Source organism: Eumetopias jubatus, unplaced genomic scaffold, assembly GCF_037043125.1.
Source record: "Eumetopias jubatus isolate StellerSeaLion01/CBP00866 unplaced genomic scaffold, mEumJub1_p1.0 scaffold_1, whole genome shotgun sequence".
NCBI lineage: Eukaryota > Metazoa > Chordata > Mammalia > Carnivora > Otariidae > Eumetopias > Eumetopias jubatus.
Window position 1 is genome coordinate 106221769 of NW_028274807.1, and position 17355 is coordinate 106239123.

The window sequence follows — 17355 nt, forward strand, 5'->3', positions numbered from 1 at the left end:
ATTATTCTCAATCCATTTAAGCAGGTGAATCTTGTCTCCCCAGTAAGGTAAACGCTGAGATAATCCTTGAAGAATAGGTATGGTATTCAGTATTTCTTTTGCTTTATGCATAGACTCTACCAGAGTGCTCTGCACATAATAGACAGGGACTAAATAAAGGTCTGTTAACTTGATGGAGGACAACATGAGTGATAGACCCCAGGAGCCTGTACTGTGGCAATCAGTGGTGGCTGCCCCCTGCCACACTGAACCAGAGAGGCCAGCTCCTCAGTGGCAAAGAGCATGCAGCCTCATTCTGGCCTAAAAAGCTGTGTCCATGTGACACTCTAGGTAATTTCCATCCATCAAAAACTCAGACAATCCAGAATGAAAATCCAGATTTTTTTGTATCAGGAAAATAAAACATTCATATGATTGAATGCTTGCCTTTTATTTTAAAAAAATGATTTGTTGTTTGTGACTCACTATAGGGCCAGAGAGAATTAGGTAAGGCAAGGAAAAAGTAAATTGCCAGCATTCCTGAAGAAATGTTTGCTTTCTAGTTTTGAAATTTGAAGGAAGGGGGTTTGGTGGGTATTTTTTTCTCTTTGAAAGGGGAAAAAAATAAGGAAAAATAAGGACTGGATCTCTAGCTAAAAGGGAGAAACAACTTTTAGTAAAAATCTAAAAGCTGATGCTAATAAATCCTCAGGATATATGTGCATTCTAATTTTTTATGATGATACACAGTATATCCTAAATTATAAAGTTCCATCAATTGAAAATGTGCCATCCATTTAATAATAGCTGTTCAGAACAAAGAAACACTAGAATAACTCTTGATGTTGATCATAAGACATTTCCTAACATGAATAGGATAGAATTAAAATGTTGAACTATTAAGATCAGTGTTGTTTTGGGCCCTTTATTTAATCTTCTTAACAACCTGTAAGACTGATACAGTCACCATCTGCATTTCACTGATGGAAAGCTAACCCAGCATCAAAGACAGGGTAAGTGGCAGCGTTGGATTCAAACAAGACTAACCACTACAGTGAACAGCCCAGCTTAGAAGCTCCATATGCAAGAATTTCATCATTAATACCACGGGCTTGTCTACACAAGATCTGACCATTTCCCACCACTTCATTTCCCTGTCTCCCCAGTTAAGCCACCTTCTCCTGATTGCAGCAGCTGATTGGCCCCTTGACTTGCACTTGTACCCCTACGGTGAGGTATCTGAGCAATCCCTACAAGGCCTACATCAGCTCTTGTCACTCCTCAGCTCAAAATCCTACAATGGCTCCATCCCACTCAGAATTAAACCAAAGTCCTCACCAGAGCCCGCAAGGCCCTTCGGATATCTGGCTTCTGGCCGCCTCTCTCCCTCCCTGGCCCATTCCAACCTCGCTGGACTCATAACTGTTTTCAGATTCAGCAAGTACACTCAGGGCCTTTGAACTTGCTGTTTCCTCTGTCTGGATTGACCTTACCCCAGATACTCAGAAGTCTTGCTCTCTCACCTTCTTCCAGCCCATGGTGAAAAGTTATCAGAAAATATCCCTGTCCCTCCTCTTTAAATAGCACTCTCCAGGACTTTCTGTCCCTTGCCCAGCTTATCTTCACAGCAGGTATCGCCTCCTGATCTGCTAAACATTTTTGTTTGTTTCGCTCTTTTCCTATTCTAAAATATAAGCTTTTTAAAGGCAGACTGTTTCGTTCACCCCCTGATCCTCACCACTCAGAATGGTGCCCGGCACAGAATGGGTGCTCAGGAAGTGTTTGTTGAGTGAACCCATTCCTTAGAAATCCTATCAACCTTGATGGTTAAGAATCCATATAAATGAGCATGATGCTCTGCTAGGATTTATTCTGTACAACCCCTACTCCATTCCGAGTAACCATAATTAAATATGAAAAAGCTTTAAGGGCAATAGTTTAATAACGAGACAGATCTGTCCATGAACCCCTGCTACACTGTGGTTAGCACAGTGCATGAGAGTTTAGTAATAACGTGGTCAGTCCACAGGCTCCCTAAGATGGCATTGCCATGGTCAGTCCACATTGTGGCATTGCTCTGCCTTACTTATAGGTCTGCACGTTCCTTGGCCTCAGTTCAGGATGACTTCAGAGCCCTTAATTCTCTCTTTATACTCAGCTATGCACTACAAAACTCAGCTCCAATTTTAATCATATTCTCTCTTGTTCTAAATCAAAGTGGAGACCATTTAATCATTCTTTTGAGAAATAAGTATGCTGGCAAGAGGAAGTTTTTAACCAAATAAATAATTTCCATTGTTGTGAAGGCAGAAAAAAAAAGAAATGATGGGAAAATTCAAATTAAAAAGCCTTCTATTTCTGTAAAAATAACTTCTCTTGTTCTTAAGACAAATATATGTAGTCTCTGCATGGCTAAGCCCGGGGACTCCTGTCTCTGCAGCGCGAAGCATTTATCCTCTTCATCCCTCTTTGGTTGGCTGATTTCCCATCTTGAAATGATGCCTAGATTGTCCTTCCTGTCCAACTTGTACACCTTCCAAAATGCACATGAAGCAGGTAAGAAACCCAGGCCATAAACTCAAGTGTTCAAGAAATAGAGCATATCAAAATTTTTCCATAAATTAATTTCAACTCAGGGAGCGCTCCTGCCAAGCTCACAGGAGATTTAACTTTCAGACAATACTGGCTCTCTCCTTGCCCTCTCCATGCTGCTGGGGTTGCAATAGGTCCCAGGGTCTTATGCTGCCAGAGCACCAAGGAATCCCCCCACCATTGCTCATCTGTCCATTTTACCCCCAGAGACAGCCTTTGTCCCAGACTATGTGATAGTTGACTATGCTACTTTTAAGCAACACAGCGAGTTTCAGAGATCTTGGGAGAGGTTGAACCCCTGGCTGGGGATCCAGTCTTTCCCATACCATTCCCTATGAAATCCTATCATATTCTTTGGATGCTATCAGGGACGAAGGCTTATGGGGCCACAGACCTTCCACTGAATCTCCCAGCCAGCAGAATCACAGCTTAATCTGGGAAATGCCTTTTCTCTTAAACCTGACTCTCTTCAACCGGCCTGGGCTTTTGAAAACAAAACAAACAAAAAAAAAAAAACACACTTTCTGGATATAAGAAAACATAAGCTACTTGCTTGAACAAAGCAAAAACTTCAGGGATGCAGGGAGAAGCCACATATATTCATGTTTTTAAATGGTCTCTCCACCTCTGCCCCCCCTGCAACCAAACCAGAAGATCCCTGCTCTGTTCATGCATCTTAGAAGAAAATGGTGTAGCTTAGTGTGGGCTGGAGGGACTGGGTCTGGGTTTGGGGTATCAAGTGGTCCTGCTGCCTGGGCACTTGGGGAATTCAGACCCCCCCCTGCCCCCGCTTATTGCAGCCATTGAGAAAAGGCCAGAATGACCAGATGTGCCTCGAGGAGAAAACTCAGCCAGCTCCATTTGCACATCATGTTCCGTTCAAAACCCAAGTCACTGAAGGAGTTTGGGAATTGTTATATCACAAATTTTAATTGACCAATAGGAACCTGTGTTATTTATCAATATAAATAATTTTCTCCCAAAGTATAGTTTGCATGCAGGTAGTCTCTTTTTTGACTTCATCTGTTTACTACCATAAGGAATATAGTTTTATAAACCATCTTGTTTTCAACGCCTCCTTCTTTGTAAGGGATCAAGTGATAACTCATGAATGACCATCTTACACAGACCCACATTCTAAGCCGAAAAACAATGAAAACAAAAACTCAGGCAGCCCCTGCACAATCCTCCCCCAGGACCCTGCACACAGCTGCACTTTTGTCTTTTGGAACAACACAGTGTATGTCCAGCAGATGCTTCTCAAGGACGCGTGCACTCTTTAAGTTCTGGACAAGATAAATGTTACCAGCATCCTTAATTCCTGTCTTAACTGTGCCTTTCTAGTTTTCTTTCCTGTAATCCATGCAATTTGGGGAATCACCTCACATTCTTTTCTGTATGAGGCTGAGTGTAAGATATAACAGAAACCAGCAAGCATAGGTCAGGTTTTTCGGCAGCCAAGGTCAAAAGCAGACAGGATTCTTGCCACCGAAGGAAAGAAAACTCATCATGACCGTGAAGAGGACAAGTCTGGTAGAGAATGAAGCCTGCACTGGAAGCCAAGAGAGTTATATTATCATACAACCCCATGGATGCCTTTGAAGCTTATGAAAACTGAATCATTCATGCACCCAGTCACCCATCCAACAATTTTTTTGCTCACCTACAACAAGCCAGACACTGTGCTAGCACAGGTGAGGATTAAAATATGAATGTTCTAAAGCAAAAACAAAACAAAACAAAAAAAGACTTTTAAAAAAGACCTGTTGCAATGATATCACCATATGCTTTAGGGCTTCATCTATTCTGTCCCTGTGTCAGTGATATTGACAATTTATGATGGATAACAATGGGTATTTTACATTGTATTTACATTATCTCCTACAATCTTCCAAACAACCCCACAAAGGATTACCAGGTCCCTCTTACAGACACTAGGGCACAGAGAAGTTAAGCAATTTGCTAGTAAAGACAAGGCTGAGTAAATGAATGTTATAGTACCCTCCACTACAATACCATGAAGCCATTCACTGCTAATATCCATGTTTTGTGTTTGCACCTTAAACACACACACACACACCTTGCTGGGCTAAATATGTATGACAAATATTTATCAAAAAAAATCAACTAGAAAATATGTTTCCTCCTTGAGCCACATATAACTTTACCTACTCATACCTGAAGATGTACTTATTCCCACTCGAGACAGATTTCTAATAGCATGATATGCCAAAAAAAAAAAAAAAAAAAAACAACCCCACATAATCTCTGAACTTCCCATCAGCCTGTGGATTCTGGGATCAGCCCTGAGCTCGAGTGGACATTCTTAGTACCACTATACTCTGCTCTAGGCCTGTTTTTGCCCTGGTTTTCTGGGCAAAGTAACAATGGAGGATGCCCAGCACCTGGACCATTCCACTGCCTCATGCCAACACGGGAAAACAGAACCTTGCCCAGAAATGTCACTTGCCAATGTTAGATTTCTTTTTGTTCTGAGTCACCATTGGCATAAATATATGCTGGTTATTATAAGGAAAAATTGGCCAGAAGCTGCCTGAGCTTAAAATTGAAACCAAAATTCTGATATTTTAGACGGCACAACGTATCATTAGGTTTTGTTCTTGTACCTCAGTTGCTGTAACTGAAAAAAGGCGTAACACTACCTCCTATTCCCTTTCAAGGTTTTCCTCAAAGATAATAATATTAAGCTCTTTCAATCTCTTGATTAAAGTGTTTACATGAGACAATCAACAAAGATTTTAGTGACATAGAATGTTACTTGAGCATTCTGTTAATGATTAGTATTTGTCTTTGTTAAACCCTGTCCCCAAAACATTTCCATCTCAAAATATCAAGTGATTACATTCTGCTAATATCCTTAACAGAAATAACCAACAAGAAAAACTATAAACATTTTATGAATGTTTCTTTTTTTTTTAAGATTTTATTTATTTGAGAGGGAGAGAATGAGAGAGAGAGCACGTGAGAGGAGGGGAGGGTCAAAGGGAGAAGCAGACTCCCTGCTGAGCAGGGAGCCCGATGCGGGACTCGATCCAGGGACTCTAGGATCATGACCTGAGCCGCAGGCAGTCGCTTAACCAACTGAGCCACCCAGGCGCCCCTTTATGAATGTTTCTATTCCTAAAACTGATCATCGTTCAAGGTCAAATACTTTGATCAATGGTCTTATCAGGTGATAGTATTGCCTTCCTGCCAAGGGATGAAGCTGAAGTGTACACTTATTAAACTCATCACATTTGCTTCATTCGTGGCCATCAATGACCTGGAACCAGGCAGAGTTCATGAGTGAAATAAATATACAGACTTCAGTTTGTTTTATTTTTCTTTTCTTTGGGCAACATTCACCAATGTTGTCATTGTTCTATTTGTATTAGGAAAATGTCTTCAAGTTCGAATACAGACCGCATTGGTGATAATCTGGGGGACAGCAAAGACAGGTCAGGATCTTTCCCTTCCTGCTCTCAAGTACTACTAGCGGGGCTGGGTGCTCACTGGTGGCTCTAAATACACGGTCACATCTACAGAAATGTGGTATCACAGGGTTGAACATGCACATGGAGTTGTCCAGCCCTGTGAGGGATTCTACAGCAGTACCTACCCATTCCCATTTTGGAATTACCTCCTCCACCACTGCATTCTAATGTGTGCCTTGCATCCAGCTCTAGAGTTCATGGCGGTAGTGCAGTCCACGACCAGCAAGGTCCCAAAAGGGTCAATTCCTTCTTACTCAAGCATTGCTTTCCTTGTAGCCTCCAGGAAACACTGTCTGACCATGAGAGACTCAACTAAAATTAAAATGACTGGCCAACCTAATGGCTTCAGGAGATTAATATTTAACAGGAGGGTTCAGAAAAAGAATTTCACATCCCCAAAAGAAAGTCCTTCTTTCATCCCCCACAACACTGTTGTAACAACATTCATGAGGCAGGACCAGCATGAGTTTTATGAAAGGGTTAAGTTCTGTTAGAGGGCATGCACAGAGCCTCACAGGTACATCCCTTCAGGAGGAAAGACGTGCTGCTACAGCTCCCACCACCCCAGGTACTAGGATGGACTGAGAGTCATAGCTCACTGCTTAAGAAGTGGATGCAGATATATTTTTTTGAGCCAGGGTGATTTTAATTACAGCTTGATCTTTATGGCCTTGATTTTTCTATTAATGCCCACCACCAAATCTTCTAATTTGTTATTAGATCTTGAAAGGAAAGAAATAAAGCAAAAAGGGATATTTCCAGTAGGTGCTACCTCGAGGGGCCTAACAAGTAGAGCAGACTTGAGCAATAATGGCCATGTTAGCAAATGCCAAGGCCAAGATAAGACTGTTGAAACTTTTTTCACACTGGAGCTATATTCTGTGAATAGGAATTTTTATTCTGATTAAAAACCTAAGCGCTAGCCTTACACAGAGAAAATCCCCAGTGCCCTGCATTTTCAATGACCTCATTATTCCTATTGCTGTCTTGCCTCAGTCTTAGGTGCTAGAGAAAGCGAGGAGGATGTAATGCCCGATACTTTGGGCTCCTCTAACTCCCCCCTCTCTGACATAACTATTAGCATGGCAGGTATGGCAGGCTGTGCAACAGCCCCTGAAAGGTGTTCATGCCCTAGTTTCTGAGACCCATGAATAGGCTACCCTGGGTCATAAAGGGGACTTTGCAGAGGTGATTAAGTTCAAGATTTTGCGATGGGGAGATTACCCTGGATTAGAGGGGCAGACCCCGTGTTATCACAGGAGTCATTACAGGAAGAAGGCAAGGGGATCAAAGTGAGAAAAAAGGAGATGTGAAGACAGAACCAGAAGTGGAAATATGTGCTTTGGACATGAAGGAAGGAGCCACAGAGTACGAAATGCAAGGGTCTTCGAGAAGCCAGAGAAGGCAAAGGAATGAATTTCTACCTTGAAGCCTCCAGAAGGAACACAGCCCTCCTGACACCTTGATATTAGACTTCTGACTCCCACAACTGTGAGGGAATAAATCTGTGTGGGCAAGTACTAACTCTGTGGTAGTTTGTTGCAGCAGCAATAGGAAATGACTGTACTATGAAGGGTCTGGCTTTGCTTCCTTAAGCATACTTGCTGTTTCTCTTCAAAATCACCGGTTTGAAACAGGACCACAGAAGGTCCTGCGGAAACCTGTGGAGGAAGAGCTGCTGGAATCTGAAGTCCTCAGGCAAGCATACACTTGCTTCTTTGGGTAAGGAGTGATCCCGTGCTTTTGGGGACTAAGATCGGAGCCTCCTGATTTCAGAAGATGGCTTTTGGAGAAACTGTATTTGAGTGAAACTGAAATCTGAAACTTCTTTGCAAATGAAAGAGAAGCCATTGTTGAGAGAGAAGTTGTACCTCAGACCAAAGATTTCCCAACTCCCGCTTTCTCTTTAAGTAGTTCATAGATCTTCTTTTAAAACTGAACAAATACGTTTTGCAGCAATAGGAAAACCCTATGAAATCAAACAAAGACTTTTTCTGAGCATTTCCAGTCTTTTCAGTAAATGCAAAGACTCCATAATGCAGAGGTGCTTGGGCATGTGGAGGTAGGAAATGGAGTAATAGTGAGTCAAAAGGCCTATTTCCATCAAAATGCCTCAGAGGAATTCTTTGCTGGTTCTCGAGTTGAGAGAGGAGTAGCATTCGGTAAAGCATGTTATTTACACAGTCGATTTTTATAAACCAGCTTGTTGCTGTGGTCTCAGGCCAAAGATTCTAACAACAAAAACCCAGTAACATAAAAACCAAGTTTAAAGCAGAAATTAATTTCAAAGAAATGAAAAAGAGTGTGCTTTATTAGCATATGTTCTTCAGGAAAAAGTATGCTTTTCTTATATAAGAGCTCTGTTCAACCAGATGGGCCTTCTAGTAGATACAAACTCATCATGGAGAACACTGTGCTTGGAATTTCCTGCGGCTGAATCCCTTCAGGGCACTCTCTTGGAAGATGTTAATTACCAATACAAAAAAAACTTTTCTGCTTAATAATAATAGTCCTGTACAGTTGCCTTGATCTTCAAACCCGCAAGATTTTTTTAAAGAATCTTCTCTGTGAGAGTATATCAAAAGGCATACTAGTCATACTATATATAAGCTGTTAATTTTTCTATTTGGATACCCAACTACCACTGAAACCTGTATATCAGATTTGCCCTTTTCATACTTAAGTTACCATTATTACCTTTAGAGCTGATGATCTCGTAAGAGTTGCTGTGTATCAGCCTAGTCATCCTCCATGATTCTAATGGATTAGAATTTTAAAATGTATTTCACAGCAATTTTTTCAAAGATTAGTTCAAAATGCTAAAAATGATTTTTCCCTCTAAAAACAGTAAGCATGGCCATGAAATGCAAACAAAGGGACAGACCAGATTTCTGTTATTCGGTGAACTTGCTATCCTGCACTGAAAAGTCTAGGCCTTTACATCCAGCTCTGATGACTTCAAGGAGATGTAGTCATTGTACGGAGGCTGTAAATGAGAGTCATAATTACGATAGGGATTCAGAAAATGAAATCTAGGAGGAAAAAACTGGAACCATCCTGAAAATTAGAAGGTTGGGTGTTAGTAATGGTTTTCAAGTACAGGGAGATGTACAAAGCAGTAAATTATAGCTAGCTCATTTTCTGTTCAACAGAAGACAGGCCAAGAAGCTTCCAGTGCACCATGAAAGAAGCCGAATCGATTGCAAGAAAGAATTTTGTCATGGTCAATTTTTTTTTTTTTTTACTCCTGGATGATTCTAGTGACAGAACAGTCAGGCCAGGTAAGCAGGTGCTGGACCAGAATGGGGAGGAATCTCTTCCCTCCCCAGGTGTCAACAGGAGGCTGGGATCCTCCAGGAGGCCCTTGGGTGCTTCCCCTTGCCTCACCACTGTGCCCTTGCTACCCTGCTCCTCATTCTGTCTTCATTTCCCAACCTAACTGGATTGTTAGGGTCCAGACAACAGACAAGAGTTCTCAAAACCCTCACTTTATTGCTTCCTTGGAAGATTTCAGAGCTTAATGAATGATTCTAATTCTTAGAAAGAAGAGCCAAATTTTTTTCATGACTGCCGTGAAAGGAGATTACACAATATTTCTTTAGGGGCCTTTACAAGTAGCTGCCGCACAGCACAAATTGGAAGAACAGGACAGATTTCTCATGAGGGCTGGACCAGATGGCCTGTGCGAGTGCTCTCAGAGTCCTCCCTAGTTGTTGAGTCCAAGAATCACTGCTGGGCTTCTGTTTTGGTTTCCAATCTGAGTAACCGAAAATCATCCTGCAATGAGGATTTTTAAGTGTATTTTGATTCTGACTCTCAGGAGCAGACTTTCAAAGTAATCTCGAAAAGCATGGTGGAGAGTCAAGTGTGTTCGGTACTGAACGTCCAAATGAGCATTTCATATCCGGGGTTGACATGGAGCACCATCCTATCATCTGTGCCCATGCTTTTTGATCTCTTTCTGAGACACCAGTTCTTTAGAAACTGTGACACTGAGCACACTACTATCTGGAACTTAATTTTTGTCCAGCTTCAGAACACGTACCGCGGGGCTTCTCTGGGGTCCTCACAACTCTGTAAGATGAAGAAACTGATCTGGCTCTCTCCATTGCACAGCAGAGCTTTGCTTCTTCTAGAGAGAAGTTTCAACTGCAAATTATGCATATGTATGGAAGAGAATTGTCCTTTCTAGAAGCATTTTATATACTGTGCTTCTTTCTATGTTGAAAAATGGGGCATAACCAAGCAGCTGCAGGAAAATCCTGCTCCTGAAGTCAGGAGACCTGAGTTTGGCCTTGACCCTCCCATCAGTTCCTTGAGTAACTGTGATCAAGGAACTGGCCATTCTGTATAAAATAATAGGACTGAACTAGATGGCATCTAAAGTTCCTTCAGTGCTAATATCCACTACTAACTCACTTATTTCCAGCAATCACATAGGATTAAAAATTCTTCATATTGAAATGGAAATTTTTAAGACTTTTACCTTGAGCTCTTCAGTCTCTATCACTCTTATTTTCTAGTTCTGAAAAGAGTGGGAAACTGGTGACCAAAATATTTTTTAAACATACAGTGATCAATTTGCAACACTGAATCCTTTTTTATCATGTCTAATGACTATCAGAATGGCTTTGACAGTCTTGTAAAGAAAAGTAGGAGTCGATGCCTGTGGATTCAATTCTTCTCAAGTAGGGGTTTTCTCTCCTAAAGGAAGTTTTGAATTAAAAAAAAAAAACAAGAGTCCTATATTTTGATCAGATTCACTAGACCTAAATCCCATTCTGTTTGTGAATTTACTAATAACAGATCATAAATTTGAAGAGATGAATTTGAAAACTCAAAGTCAAATTTACAAATCTGATTTCCCTTTTGAACGTAATGGGATTTTTTCCTCCTCTCAGAACATTTCTCAAATCACTACAAGTTCAAGTATTTGCAGAACTTTTTTTTTTTTTAAAGAAAGGATTTCTAGAAAACGAATGCACTTCCAAAGAGGTGAGTGGATTGGGGTTAGACACTTCATCTAACAACCCATTGAAGATTACAGGTGGAAGATGAGCTGTTTCTGGAAACACTTTGGAGGGATTCCTTCACTTGAATGTGCTGCATATGCATGCACACATACAACACACACACACACACGCATGCACGCACACAGAGCTATGGAACTGGAACGACGTTTGCCTAACAACTTCCGGGAGGCTGCCTCCCCTCCTACCATTTTCTCACCATCCCATGGATGCCAGACTTCTGACTGCTGCCTTGCAGAGGTGGAATAAACTCTATGAGACTGAATCAGCAACTAATTTTCAGGAAGGTTTCTCCACCTCCCATTCTCACCATTTTGCTTTGAGGAAGAGAAGAAAGCCCACACCCATGGGTGTCAGTGGAAATGACAATGGTATTCTATATATATAATATATAATATTATATAATATATATAATATTATTATATATATATATATCTGGCATTCTAAATAACCAAGCTGCTCTCTTCTCTGGACTGAAATCAAATATTTCTATTTGAAACACAGCCACAGAACTGGCTCTTCTCTTCACTCCCCCTTCAGCCCACCTATTTCCTCCCACTTTTCCCCGTACGCGTGTATGCGCACACGCGCACACACACACACACACACACACACACACACTCAGTGCCTTTTACATAATTGGCTGACAAGATTGATCTTTCACTTCAATTGCTTTGATTCAAAATCTGCCCACCATTCGTGGGAGGTAAAGAACGGTAGAGGACACGTGTGCTTTAATAAAGAGGCTGTGAAAGGAATGGCATGGAAAAGGCGTCTGGTCTGAGCCTTCCCTGTAGTCTTGATTCTCTGCAGGAAAGTAGAGAATGCTATGAAATTAAATTCTCTTACTTCACATTTACAACCCCTCAATTTTTTTTTTTTTGAACTGCCAGGTTAATCCTTTCTTAACAGAACTTTAACCAGACAACCTGTTCAAAAATCAGTAACCTCCAGTGTTGATGTTCATCTGATGTCTAAATGGGTTGCCCTAGCTTCCAAGGTGCCATAACCTGACCCCTCTTTACCTCTACAAGATGCTCTCCCCCCGCCAACTTCCCTGCATGAACCCTCTGCCCTGTTCCATTATTTCTCACCAGTGCATGCATAGTCTTTGGGACATGCTGCCCACCCCTGCTGCAGCCTGCTCTTCTCCTCCTCCTCTTTGCTCATATTGATGTTTCTCCTTCCTCAATACCAAGCTTCACTGGCTTTTCTCATGTGACCTCTCCCTGACTCCCATAGCCCCGGCTGAATGAGGTCTCCTCAAACTACAGCAACAATCATTCTTTGTATCACTAACATATGCAGGCTTCTTGTGTAGATAGCTACTCACACCAAACTGTAAATACTCAAGAGACAACCTACTCACTTCGTATGCCCAGCATTTAATATAGTGTCCCACAGGTGTAGCCATTCATTGTCTAAGCGTTTCTGGAGTCACTATCATGTGCCAAGTGCCAGGTTAGACTCTGGGGTTACAGTGATGAATAAACTCCAAAACTCAAGCTGCTCACAGACTAATGGGGAAGACACAGATACAAATAGATAATAGCAATACTATGCAATCAATAATCTCCATAAAAGAAATAAGAACTGGTTGTAGTGGAGGCATTAAAGAGCACTTATTTAATGCTATATGGAATGCAGCGGGGAAGGTTTCACTGAGAAAGTTATGCTAGAGTTGGGTCTTGGAGGATGCATAAGTTTGCCTGACCAAGTGAGGTAGGAGAGTTCTAGAGTAGAAGGATGAGAATGGAAAATGATACAGAAGCATAAGAAAACAAGAAGGTTCAGAGTACTATGACAGGTCCTCAAGTAGGTACTTCTGATGAAGCATGTGGTCATCAGAGGAAAGATGAAAACAGAGTGGCGACTAGAAAAACTAATGGAAGCCACACCATGAAGGACCTCAGGTGCCATGTTAGGTAGTTTGGATTGTATTCCCTGAGCTACTGAAAAGCACTGAAGGAATTTGAGGATAATGTTGTAATCTGAAGTTATCTAATTCATGCTAAAAATAAGAATGACAACAACCTGATTTTTTTAAGCCATTCATCCACCAAAGGACAAACCAAAACATCCCTACCATGGAATACTACTCAGCAATAAAAAGGAATGAACTACTGAGATGCACAACAATTCAGATGGGTCTGAAGAGAATTACACTGAGTGAAAAAAAATCCCAAAAGATTACAAACTGTATGATTCCATTATATAAATGCTCTTGAAACAAGAAAATTATGGAGCTAGATCAGAGATTAGTGGTTGCCAAAGACTAGGAAATGGAGGGGTATATGGATGTGGTTGTAAAGGGGTAGCATGAGGGAGCGTCATGGTGATGGAATAATTTGGACTCTTCACTGACTGTAGTGGTGGCTACACAAACTTCTACATGTGATAAAATTGCGTAGACATATAAACATACACACATATGAATATATGTATAACTGGTAAAATCTGAATTCTGAGGATTGTACCAATATCAGTTTACTAGTTTTGATGTTGTGGTATAGTTATAGAAGATGTTACCACTTAGGGAAGACTGGATTAAGGGTACACAGATATTTTCTTTTTTTTTTTTACAAATTCCTGTGAAGCTATAATTATTTCAAAAAAAAATTTTAAGTGACAAAAATGGTAAAATGTGACTCACCTAAACAACTGGAAAAAAATAACTTTTTAAAGTGGGATTTAAAGATTATTGCTCAACAAATTAATTCCTGTGAAGAATGCTCTTAAGAGTTTCAAAGCCTGTTTTATGTAACATTAGAGCACAATGTTTTATTGACATGGCTGTATATGTTACAGGTAAGATTTTTCTAGATGAAATTGGGTCCATCAAAATTCAAATTGTTTCAGGACTAAAGTAACAGTTTTAGAAAGAGGATAGGTAGCTTATCAGTACAAATGTGCTCAATTGTGAATGACATAAGCTCTGAGACCATGTCAAATACTAGGAGTAGGGTCCTCCGAGAAAGTTATTTTAAAAAAGACACCCAACCAACCAAATAAGCAGCAACAACAAAACAAATCTAATTTATCTTCTATTCTCAGTGATTTAGCTTTCTTAGGATGAGAGGTATGTATGAGTCTATATATATCATGTATGGTTACAGAATATACATCAAACTCTAAAACTGTGTGATGAACTCAGAGATTAAAAACACACACAAAACTAAAGGAACTCTCATGCATTAACAAAGCACATGTGTAAAAACTGTAAGAAATGAAATAGTCTTATGTTATTTACATACAGGACAGTCCCCAGGATAAACGTTAGGTGGAATCCTGTTCTCCCAGGTTGAAAGTAGCATTTGAAGAGCAGATTTCTCTAGTGGACTTTTTTTTTCATCCTTAGCCTTGAAACAATAGCTAACTTTATGCAAGATTTTTGCACAATGGCAATGTGAAGGTAACAGTGGCTTTGAGTATTTTATTCTTGCAAAATTCAGATGCTTCACACAAGTGTATATTAATTCTTTCTAAAATCCCAAGTTCATGAGCTCCTAATTAACAGATGGTAATCATGGGCTATGATAGGAGTTGGGCTTTAAAAATTATAAGGCATTGAACAAGTAGAAGGCATTCTACTCATTTATCAGCGTTATAGTAAGTAGGTCCTCAATGGCCAGGTAGCACCTTACCCAGCCTCATTGGAACCTGAAAGAAGTCCCTGGGTTGGCAAATAGGTGGCCAATCTGGGCACAATTCCTCATGCCCCAAGATGCAACCATAATTCTGGAACCAAAGCAGAGATGGTAGCCTCAGAATGGAGAAGCTGAGGTAGCCCAGGCATGACCATCACCCTCCCCAAATATAGCCTTCCTACGAATGTCTCCTAATAGAGCATTATTATTTATTTTCTTATCTGTGGTCTGCTTCCCCAACCTGAATGTAAGCCCCAATCTAGTCTGCTTTCTGCACCTTTGTGAAACCAGTTCTATTAGGGTTCCTCGTACAGAATAGATGTTCAATAAATATTTGTTGACTAAAATTCTTCACTCTATAACACTGCTTTTTGACAAAAAAGAAAAGTGAATAGCAGACATTTTCAGATTCTGATGAAAGCTATGAGCCCTCCCCTTAAGAAAAAGATGTACGAAAAGACCCTGGTTTTTTTTAAATCTTCTCTAGAGTTCATGGATCCCAGATTAAGCTAGGCCTATAGAAACCATTTTCAAAGATTAGAAAGGTATTGTAAACACAATTAGCCACTTTTTTATTTTTGCTATTTGTTATCAATAACACATATTTTAGTGACATTAAGGTCAAAGAAAAGGATAATTCAGCTAATAAAAATACTTCTATCATATTTTATAAACTGTAGAGCTAGTCCCTCTCTCCTTCCCTCTCTCTCTCTCTCTCTCTCTCTCTCTCTCTCAATCTCTCCAACCGTAAGAAAGTCTTAGTGTACATTTGGCATAATCTCATACTCTCCTAAAGGCACTCTGAGTGGAATTTGAAGGAGAGAGGGGTTAAGTCACACTCGCACACGCACAAAACCACCTGCCTGTCACAGGTAAAATGGTTCCGAATACAAGGGGATAGAGAATCTTGTCCTATCCATAAACAACAAATGACTCAAAGAAAACTGAAAAACCACAGATGGCTAACTTTTTATCAGAAAAGAGCTGTCCTTAGTTGCCAGTAATGGAAGATGCCCAAGTGAATCTTACTTGTACATTGAGCTTTTGTAAAGACAATTATTCTCCAATTGGAGCTAAGCTGTAAATATTACTAGAAAAACCTTAATGGAAATCTCCTGCCCTTGGAAAATCCTCACAAAGCCAAACTCTTCCAACACAATGATGCATAAGCAACTATGAAACTCTGCCACAAGAAATGAAGGGTGTTACTTTTTATTTCTTCCGGTTTACGAAAAGCTCAAGGTGCTGCTAAAACGCGAGCGGCCGCACTTCAAGTCACCTCTGTGATCTGCCTTATCTCTGAGTGGCCCATTCCTAGGGGCCCTGCTGACGAAGGCAGCAGCTTGTCTCCCTCACAGCACCCAACTGCATGCAGAGCAGCGCCGTGTCCGTGGGGCAGGGCTGGGCGTGCGCCACACAAGCAGCAATACGAAAAGCCAATGCACTGGAGACTGCAGCCTCAGTTAGCAAACTGTCCCTGTGCGGCCCCACTCGCCACCATGGAAATACTGGGAATAGCAGAGTTGCCTGGAGTCGGGCTGCTCACATAGTACTGCAGCTGGGGCAAAAAGCTTTAGGTGCCCCCCCACCCCCACCCCACCCCCCACAGACACAGCTTTCTTTCTTAATGGCACAGAAATATATCAAAACAACAGTGTTCGGTGTCTTTGCAATGAGAGGCTGTCCTATAACTCTACAAAGAAACTTTTGCAAGGGTAACTTTCATAGAAATTGGTTTAAATGCCTCTTTCAGAAACCCCACATGGGAAGTCTTAGGTGTGCATTATTTTAATTGCATCAAGTTCCTTCCATTCTAAAATCTGGTTCCTAACAAAGATGAGGGATAGTTAAAGGTAAATAATTGACAAAAATCCTATTTGCACGCCAGAATAACCAAAGCCTTTGGAAGATGCACCATTAGCTTCTCTCCTCTACATCTGTAAAGATTTTGAGATGAAAGCACAGTCGATTTAAAGAAATAAAGCCAGGAAGGCTTAGTACAAAGCAAATAGAATGAGAAGGCAGGAGTCACATAATTGAATAATGAAATTTTCTACTTATCAAATTTAAGTCATTCTTTATTAAGGAGAACATCAACTATTACCAGGAAGGTTGCCAACTATGGAAAACAACCTAGAGGAAGAGACGCTTAAAAATGTATGAGGAAACTCATACTAAAACAATTAACTTTTTCTCCGTATTTCACAAGAAGTTCTCCATTTTATTTCAAGCTGTAATTTAAATTCAAAGACGTCAGTGTTCAATCTAATTTACCTTTATGGGTGTTTCTTCCTGCAAGAAAACTTCCTTAAGAGCTTGCATAGAATTTGTTGCCTTGGTCTTTGGAAAGATAAATCAGAATGCAGTACTAGATGGGACACTAATTTGAATAGTATAATCACAGAAACTACAGTCTGTGCCATAAAATAGGACCAAAACATCTGCAGTTGAAAAGCTACCCTGATCTCAATACCAGCTTCCAGCAGTTGTGTTACTCTGCGCAGACTGGAATTCATACAGCCCTTAAGGTGTTCCCAGCACTTCAGAATATGCAAAATGGGCTGCATTAAAAAACAAAAACAAAACACAATACTACACACACAGCACAACCAC

The 17355-nt window shown here is 40.6% G+C and overlaps 1 protein-coding gene across 5 annotated transcripts in view; it reads right to left on the minus strand.

Annotated features, from left to right (window-relative positions):
• KCNAB1 (potassium voltage-gated channel subfamily A regulatory beta subunit 1) overlaps nt 1-17355 on the minus strand; it is a 393964-nt gene that overhangs the window by 234022 nt on the left and 142587 nt on the right. The window lies entirely within an intron of this gene.